This window comes from Neomonachus schauinslandi, chromosome 15 (genome assembly GCF_002201575.2).
Source record: "Neomonachus schauinslandi chromosome 15, ASM220157v2, whole genome shotgun sequence".
NCBI lineage: Eukaryota > Metazoa > Chordata > Mammalia > Carnivora > Phocidae > Neomonachus > Neomonachus schauinslandi.
The window spans coordinates 13,172,598-13,182,574 of NC_058417.1; positions in this window are offsets into that span (position 1 = coordinate 13,172,598).

Here is a 9,977-nt window from a genome sequence, read left to right on the forward strand (position 1 = left end):
GGGCTCAGGGGTGAATGTGCCCCCCAGTTTGGAGCCATCAGGCTCGGAAGGACTTGAATGTATTGCTCTCCTCTCTGGACCTCAGGTGCCTCAAGTGCAAGGTAGGATGGTAACCACTGCTCTGCCTCCCTCCAAGACCAGAGTAAGGGAAACAATGGGAGTGGCCATCACTGACTGTACATTCGGGGGAGACCTCGGTGATGAGGATGTCTCAACCCCAAAGAGCAGGGCAGGCTGTGTCTTCACGAACAAGGCGAGCGAGGTGTCCCTGTCACTAGCCATGTGCTCTCTTGCCTCTGCTCTTCGACCCAGGGGCTGCAACTGTCGAGTTGGTAGGAGATTTTTTTTGCACTTTTCGTCATTTTTGTGAAATTAGTATATTTCAAGCATCCCTGAACTTTTAAACTTCAAGTGATTCAGGGCTGGTCCAGGCCTTCCAGGACATATGGCCGTGAACTCGTTTTGAAACTGTTTTCCACTCGCTTCCTAACCTCCTCTCCCACTCTTTGCTCCATCCAGTAGGGCATCCCCGCTCTCTGGTGCCCAGGGCTGTCCCGCGTCTCAGGGGCCTTTGCTCCTGCAGTGCCTCCACTTGGGGTGCTTTTTTCTTTCTCCTCCTCTTGCCCAAATCCTACCACCTTTCAGATGCCACCTCCCCTTGGAGTCCTCCACACCCCCAAGCTCTGCACTGGCCATGCTCATAAACCCCTCCAGAGTGGCCCAGTTGGTTGTCCATCATCCTTCGGGGCCTTCTTAGCAACGTCCATTATGCACTCTAGCAATTTCTATCTGGCACTGCCTTATCTCCCCCACACCCTGTGACCTCCTCCTGAGCAGGGAGCTTGCCTGATCCCCCTCCTTATGAAAAAAAGCTGTGCTGGTCACTGTGGGGGACATGAAGGAGATCAGATACAGACCTTTTTTGTTCCCATTTGCATAGGAAGTAAGTGAGAGTCATGTCCCAGCAGTGGCTGGATTCCAAAAAATAGCCACTGAAGGAATGGGAAGTGCCCCAAGGCCTGCATTTTCAAGTGCAAGTTCAGGCAGTTATCACTCAGAGCACATGGTTGGGCCTTGGCAATAAACCAGCTACGATCTGATGCCCAGATCCTTGGGGGAAGAAAATGAGGCAGCCTCACCCTCTGCATCCTGTGAATGAGACAGCCCCGTTTTCCCTCCTGCCTGTTGTTCCTCTTTCAGGAGGGCCCGAGGCTTTCTCTGGGTCGTCCATCAGATGGAAACCCTGCAGCAGGAAGTGTGCCCGGCCACAGGGAATCCCACTTCTGACCACTCACCCATTTGTTCATTCCATCACTCAACACCCATCTACGGAACCCTACCGGGAACCCGGGCCTGTCCTGGAGGCACAGAGAGCGCTCAGGCCCCATCTGAGACAGAAACCGGGTGCTGGCTGGGGCAGGGCTCTTGTAGGAGGGGCCAGGGTACTGAAGAAGGCTTCATGGAGGAAGTGACAGAGGATCTGGGCCTGGAAGGAGAGCAGGGTTGGCCTGGGACTGGGGGAGACGATGGGGATTGAAGACTAGCTGATGAAGAGGAAGCCAGGGGGACTGGAAGACAGGCAGCAGGGTCAGAACCAGATGGCTACTGTCCTTGAATGTCAAGGAACAAGATGTGGATACAATTGTGTGGATGGTAGGAAGCCATGAGAAGCTTCAGAAGCGTGAAGACCGGCACTTGTCTATGCTTTCAAAAGGTAACTTCCTGTCCAGGACTGTTCATACTATGGGGCGCCTGTCATCTTCAAAAGGCAACAGGAGGCTAGTAAGAATGAAAATAATTGACATGCTTGAGCATGTCCTGCGCAAAGGTGGGTACCGTTCTAATACTTCACATGCACTCACTTCACTTTCCCATCTCTAAAAAGTAAGTATTTGACAAGTGAGGAGACTCTGAGTAAGTATTTGATAGCAGTTACATGAGGCCACACAGGCAGAGGAGGAAGCTGGATCTGGTACTCGGCAGCCCGGTTCCTAGAGCATCTCCAGCACCCCACCACCTCTCTGAAGGCTCAGGGCTCTTCTCAGCCATTAAACTCAGCCCTAGATCTCACCCCAGGGCGGGGGGCTGATCAAACCAGGGTTCCCCAGCCCTGGGGCCAGGCAGGCAGGGACAACACCCTTCCTATCAGAACCTGTAGCACCTTCCTGCTCAAACAAGCATCCCAGGAAGCTCAAAGCCCAAAATGAAGCCTGAGTAAGATCCAGGCCACATGCCAGGCCTGGCTCTCCCAGGGCTATTCCCTTGGATAAGATTGGCCACAAAACCAAGAATAAACTTGCTGCCTGACTCACAGCTCTTAACATCCCAACAAGAGCACCCATTAGCAGGAGTCTCCACAAAATCATTCTGCGATGTTCCTTTTTGCCTCTTCCTCTGACTGGTCCAAATCTAACCAAACCCAAGAAACATGAAGCAGCCCACACAGTCACATCATTCAGTAGGTCAAGAAACCCCAAATCTGCACTGCATGCCTTGCACCTGATTCCCTACTGGAAGCCAGGCTTCTTCAGGAGCAGAGGGAAGGACAGGGACTGAGAGGCCATTTGCTTTGGGTTGTGGGGTAGGACAGGGACAGGATGGCCTGCCACTGCCAGGCCTGGGTGTGTCTAGCACCTGAGTCCTGTGGCAATGTACCTGTCACAGCTGAATGTTCTGCAATGATGGGGGAATTTCCAGCCATGACTTGGGGTGTCTGATGGAGATGGTGGTTCTGGTTTATGCAAGATTCACAAACACCAATCTGGACTAAAGGACAGTCCTGAAAAAATGACCCGGCTCAGCAAAGACTTGGTTTGGCCTCTGGGTCTTCCTCAACTCCAGAGCCAGGAAGGACACTGTCCACCCCCTGGGAGAAGCCTTCCTCTTCTCCCCAATCCAGATGAGACATCCTGGGGTGCAGCTCTCCTACTCCCTCTCTGCTCAAAGTATCTGTCTGCCTCTGGCCTCCCTGCAAGCTCTTGGGAGCTGGTCCAGGACCCAGCCCACATCAGTCTTGCCCTCTTGGCCTATCTGAGCATTTTCTAAAGAGGAATGGAGATCTGGGGGGCTACCCAACCTATGCATGAAGAGCCAGAGGAACTCTACGCAAAACAGAGAGTGATTGGAGCCTGGACAAGAACCCAGGCCTCCTGTCTCCCAGCCCAGCGCCCCGTTGGTACAGAGAGGGCAATGTGGTGAAACCTCCAGCCCAAAGCACTGGCCTCAGCAAGACCCATGGCCTCTTTGCTCCAGGATGAGGGTCCAGGATGACTCTGGTGCAAATAATACACATCGACAGTAGCAACCTCCACTATCACTTGCCAAGTGTTCGTGATTAGCCACGCTAAGTGCACGATAGCTATAGCTTGACTTCAGCGTCACCACGACTTTTGAGGCAGTCACTGTGATTACCCCAAGTTCCGATGGGCTGGCTGAGGTGCTAAGAGGCTGGTTGAACTGCTCATAGTCACACAGCTGGACAGAGGCAAGGCCCAGCTTCCAACAGCTCACTATGCCATTCTAAAAGCTAACATCGACACTGGCCATCAAACAAGAAAAAGGACTCACCAGCTAGACGCAGGCACACCCCAGACACGGCGGGTCCCAGAGCTCCAAGGCCGTCGTTCATTGAGGGGAGAGCTGGAATGGTGTGGGGAGAAGAGTTGCCTCCCCTGCCTCGGTGAGGGGCCTTGGCCCCTCCCCAGGTCGTGGTGACTCAGCGCTGCAGGGATGAGCTGTGGGTCCGCTCTGGCACTCAAGGAAAACGTTTTCCAGCAATGGCCGCAGCTGCTGTTGCCGTGGCTCTGATTCCCAGAGGACCCCAGAGCTTTTCGCATCGTTTCTGCCCTTTTTCAGAAACCACTTAGCTGCTGCCCCGCCTCCCCCCATGCCAGGGGCTGCAATGCACTTAGCCACCCACAGCCCAGAACCAGCCAGAGCTTCCTCACAAGGAAGAGGAGGGCACTGCTCAGGCCTCCCAAACTCCACCAATTCACTGTCACGACCAGAAAAGTCAACCCCAGCACCATGTAGAAGGAATGGAAATGGTCACGTCACCCATCGTACAGTCCTGGCTTGGCATCTAAGGACTGGTTTTGAATGCTGGCTTTGCCACCAGCTCTGTGCGACCTTGGGTGAGTCCCTGCCTCCCTTGGGCCTCTCATTCCCTGGGGCACCCTGGTGTAGGCATTGAGGCGGGAGGCTTCTGGGTCTACCAGGTCCCAGCCTGGCTCAACTGAGATTCCTCGTGGAACCACAGAACACAGAAAATAATCTTCTGTGTCTATTTCCTTGTTTCTCTTAGTGCCATCCTAAATGCACAGGAGCAAAGTTAATACAGTAAGGCTTAATTCCCTCCCAGAATATGGCTGAGAAAAGCTGCAAAGTCTTTCTGGGTATGCCTGCAGTCGGCAGCCCAAAATGTCCTGCAGAACCCATCCTGGAAGCTGCCCATAGGAACCCTAGAGGACCCCACAAGCCACAGGCCCCACACAGCCTGAAATGAGCAGCCACGTACCAGAAAGACCCATCATAGCCCTACTTGGAGTAGCTCACAAGGTTGACCCCTGAGTCAAGAGAGTAGAGTGCAGACGCTGAACGGGTTTTGCATGACATTTTACAGTTTACAGAGAGGCTGTGCAAGCTCACTCTCCCAGGCCACATAACACCCTGAGCGGGGGCAGGGCGGACATTGCGGCGGTCATTTTACACGTGAGAAATCGGCGCAGCTAACTGATTGCCGGGTTATGCTGGGGGTCTGGGCATGGAAGCCAGGCCCACCTCAACACGCCATACCATGCCCCCTGCTTGGACACCTTTTTACGTGTGTGCCACTTCAGCTTCAATTAAAATGAACCTTGGAATTCACCTCTTTTTTTTTTTTTGAAATTTTGGTAAAATCCATATAACATGAAAAATACCATTTGAAGCATTTTAAGCGTACAATTTAGTAGCACTAAGTACATTCATATGCGGCCATTGCCGCCATCCATCTCCAGAACTGTTTTCATCTTGCGAAGCTGAAACCCTATACCCATTAAACACTAACTCCCAATTGCTCCCCTCCCCCAGCCTCTGACAACCATTCTACATTCTGTGTGTGAATTGGATTACTCTAAGACCATCATATAAGTGGAATCATGCACCATTTATCTTTCTGTGACCGGCTTATTTCACTTAGCATAACGTCCTCAAGATTCACCCGTATTGTAGCAAATTGCAGAATTTCCTCCCTTTATAAGGCTGAATAATAATCCATCATATGTATATGGCACATTTTACTTAGCCATTCATCTGTCAATGGACACTTGGGGTGCTTCCAACTTTTAACTGTGGGATGAACTATGCTGCTGTGAACATGGGTGTACAAATACCTCTTTGAGTTACAGCTTTCAATTCTTTGGGGCATACACCCAGAAGTGGGATTGCTGGATCATGGAATTCATTTTTTTTTTTTTTTTTTAGTTTTGATGACCAGTTTATTAAATAATATAATAAAGGATACCAATCAACAGCCAGCTGAAGAGACATATAGGGTGAGGCCATGGAATTCATTCTTAATCGTACATAACTGTTACATATATTTTATATGTATATAAACTCGGGGTGCCTGGGTGGCTCAGTCGTTAAGCGTCTGCCTTCGGCTCAGGTCATGATCCCAGGGTCCTGGGATCGAGCCCCCCATCGGGCTCCCTGCTCCGCGGGAAGCCCGCTTCACCCTCTCCCACTCCCCCTGCTTGTGTTCCCTCTCTCGCTGGGTCTCTCTCTGTCAAATAAATAAAATCTTAAAAAAAAAAAAAAAACTCACCAGCAGTGACCCCTCAACCTACAAGTTCTCTGGGGTCACTGTTCCTTCTAACCACCTGTGTGGGCCAGAGGTGCTATGGGAACACCTTGGTATGGAGACTGACATGCCCATGCTGTCTTAGGGACACTGCCTGGACCAGGGCCAGGTCTCAGCCATGGCAGCCCCAGGGCATGGGTGGGAGACATCTGAGAAAGGCACTAAGACAACTGGCCAGCTTAGGGGCACGGTCCAAGAAAGGGGAAGGTTACACTTCTCCACTAGAACTATTCCCTTAGCTTCCCAGGTGATTTCTGCCTCCGGTGAGGACAACTCACATCACTAAATGTGTCCCCTTTGTAACAGAGCCATTGGGTGCTGACAACATCTCCCAGAGTCTGCATGGTACCATGCATGCTGTGAGGGCTACAGGGGAAATCGTGACCCTCCTCCTCCTTCCCTGACAGCTTTTCCTCAACACACGGGGGCTCCCCATGACTGACCCTTACTTCCTCCTATCCCTTTCTGAGACCCCCACTCCTCCAAGGACCCATCTGACATTCCCAAGCCAGGGACTCCCTCATCCAGGGGTCCAGTGCTACCCTCTCCCATGAGCTCCATCCCTATCTCCTGGAATCTCCAGATGAAGACCACAAACCCCTTCTACTCAGCACATCCAAGTAGACACCTCTGCCCTCCACATTCCTTCCCCTCAATGCTTCTGCCTAGAGAGGCACCAGCTTTGTGTGGTCATCAAGCCTGACATACTTTGTCATCTCCAGCTTCTCCTTCTCTGTCCTCACTGTCCTCAAATCCACCCTCTGTAGCTGGCAGCTACTTCCTCTCACCCGAGGCTCCAGAAGTGCCTCCCTTCCCTGGACCAGCACCCCGACCCACCACCTCTCAATCCCCAGTCCCGGAACATTCTCCTGACCTTGCCCCCTTACTGAACAAGGCCTTATCCTTCAGCCTGGCATCCTGAGCCCATTCCCACCGTGGCCCAGCTGTCACCCGGACACATCTCCTCCCTAGTCACACTAACTGTGCCTGCCTCCATGCTCTTCCCCTGCCCTTCTTCTGCCCAACATGTTTGCTCTATGCATCCCACTTAACCCGTCTTTAAGGCCCAGGGGGCAGGTGAGAACTGTGGATGCTAAGATTCTATCATTCAACTCCCACCTCCTCCAAAAAGCCTCTCCACCAAGGGCCTAGCCAAAGTGCTCACCTCTAAACTCCTACACAAATCTCAGCGTATACCTTCCTGTAGCAACTGGTGCGTGTGATCACAATGACAACAATAATAGCAGTGGATGCTTATTAAGCCCATGCAGTGTGCCAGGTTCTGGGGTAAGCACTTTGGGCATTAACTTATCAAACTCTCACAAAGTTTCATGAGGAAAGTTTGATTTGGGATTAGGAAATGAGTTGTAGACAGGCTACATAACCCAGGCTACATAACCCGCCCAAGGACAGTGACAACCATACCAGTCTTGTCTGAAGCTTCCTAAAGCTTGTATTGAGCTTTAACTTCTCTGATGTTTATCTCTTAATTCACAGATTTTAATGGCTTCAGGGTGACAGGGCTCTTGTCCCCTCAATTTTCCTTCTCTAAGCCTAGCTCCATGCCTTGCCCAAAGTAGCACACTGTAAATATTTATTGGCATAGTTTTATCTGAGCAAAATCTGCACTGAGTGGTTCTACTAAAACTCATGAAATGGTGGCAGAGACAACACCTTGGGGTTGAGCACTGCTGCCATCAACCTAGTTTTCCGGGTCATAATGTGCAACAAGGTGTTCTTTCCCACCTCCCCGCCCCCGGCTTCCATAACTTTTTTTTTTTTTTTTTTTCCGTAACTCTTTAAGGGTGTCCTTGAATCTATGTAATGATGTACCCATTAAAATTCTTTGTAAGTAGATCACGTTTAAATGATGAATTCTGGGAGGGGGCACTTATTCCAAGCTCTGGCCTGATGGGGACAAGGGGCAGTGGAGGAAGGTGCTGGAGGCCACACCAGCAAGTGGGTGGGCGGAATCAATGGGAACCCCCGTCACCAATAGCTGCAGTTCTACCATTGTTACCACCAGGGGGCACATTGGCTTAAACTGAGCCCTTGACTCTGGCCATAGAAGCCTCATTCATTTTCTTCATCCATCTGGGTCCTCACCAATTTGAAGCCAGACTTTCTGGTACAGCTAGAAACCAGCAAACTCTCATGTGCTGAAAAAGCCTGATTACGCAAATCAGGAACTGTCAGCCTGGCATTTCTGGGTTCTAGCCCCAGGGAAAGTGGTTAAGGACACTGTAACCGGGGCGCCTGGGTGGCTCAGTCGTTAAGCGTCTGCCTTCAGCTCAGGTCATGATCCCAGGGTCCTGGGACCGAGCCCCGCATCGGGCTCCCTGCTCAGCGGGAAGCCTGCTTCTCCCTCTCCCACTCCCCCTGCTTGTGCTCTCTCTCTCGCTGTGTCTCTCTCTGTCAAATAAATAAATAAAATCTTTAAAAAAAAAAAAAAGGACACTGTAACCCACCCAAGGACAGTGTCAGCTCTACTAGTCTTGTCTTGAGCTTTCTAAATTTTGTGTTGACATTTAACTTCCCTGATTTTTGTGTCTTGCCTCCCAGATTTTAAATGGCTTCAGGGATCCCAGGTGCAGATGGCAAACAGCAAACCTACTTTCCTTTCTGCATTTGGTCTGTGCATTAGCATCACCAGGTACCCACGTGAGTCAGTTCCTGTGGAGGGCAGGGCTCTGTGACAGGGGTCAGTGCACTCCAGAAGTGAATGGAGCTGGCCACCTAAGCCAGGGAGGGATGAGGCATCCACTCAGCACCCAAAAACTGAGCCCTGCTCTGCAGAGCTGGGACCCAGGGTGGGGACTGGAAACAAGAGGGAGAAGAGATCGGAGGGTCAAGAGCATGGGCAGAGAATGGAGGCGGGAGAGGAGGTCCAGCTGTGCCAGACGCCCACTGCATAAATTTGGGCTGATAGCTGAAGCTCTGGGCCTGCTTCCTCATCCACAAAATGGGTGAGAGCACCTGCCCTACCTGCTTTACAGGCCTTTTCTGGGGATTAATAAGGATGTGAATGGTCTCTGTGGGCTGAAAGCTCTAGGCAGGCATGAGGGATTATGGTTTTCATCATTATTTCAAATGAGAACCACATCTGCTGACTGTTGAGCTGTATCCGGCCATTAGCTTGAGGTTGTGACTAATTGTTTTTTAATGAAAAAAAAAAAAAAAAAACCCCAAGATTTGCTTAATGTTTCATGACTCACACAGTGAGCATCTCTGAACCCAGAATCTCTCAATTTCAAAGATGTGATCTGTCCATCTAACTGTGGCTGAGACAAGAGGTCAGGTGCAAACTGCCCTCTTTCCTGAAGGACCACTGAGTACTAGCAAACCCACAGCAATTGAGTAGGGCGAATAAGCTCGTCTCTGCCCTCAAGGAGGCCAGGATGCATGAGGAGGAAGATCTGCTAGGCTCTCTCTGACGCTTTACTGGGTGGGGGGCCCTGTAACAGGCACAAGCCAGGAGCCAATAGGCCATGCCAACAGCAAACACTGAGTGGGGTCCCGGATGTCAGCTGCAATCATAATCCAGTGAGAAATATGCTGCCAGGGAGTCCGTGTAGCAGGAAGATGGCATTTGAGCTGGGCCTTGGTATAATGTTCTGCCCCAGGAGGACATTCCAAACATGGGCATCAGCCCAAGATTAAGCAGAAGGGCAGATCAGAGAACAGCTTAAGAGGAACCCTTCCCTCGAGCAGCTTTCAGTCCAGTTGAGAAGAAAAATAGAGAACATGAAAGCCACATAAACATACGGGTCTAGTCATAGTCAAGGGCCAAAGGAAGGGTAAGGGGGACAGCCTCTGCCCCCAGGCTGGTTCGGGCCACCATGTCTCACAGGCTGCTTTCTAGGCCCCTCCAACTGGGCCCCTGCCTTCCACAACACCCATTCTCCAATCTAGAGTCTGCACACCGGCAGTTCTACTCCTGAAGCCCGTGAAGCCTGTCCTCCACTCCACTGCCCACAGGAGAAAGTCCAAATCCCGCCATCTGGCACCCAAGACCCCTCACAGTTTGGCTGACATTTCCAGTCACAAGGGCTACCACACCCTTTCATATGCCCTATGACCAAGTTACACCAGACAATTCATCACACCCTGCTCATGCCAGTCTTTCATGACAACA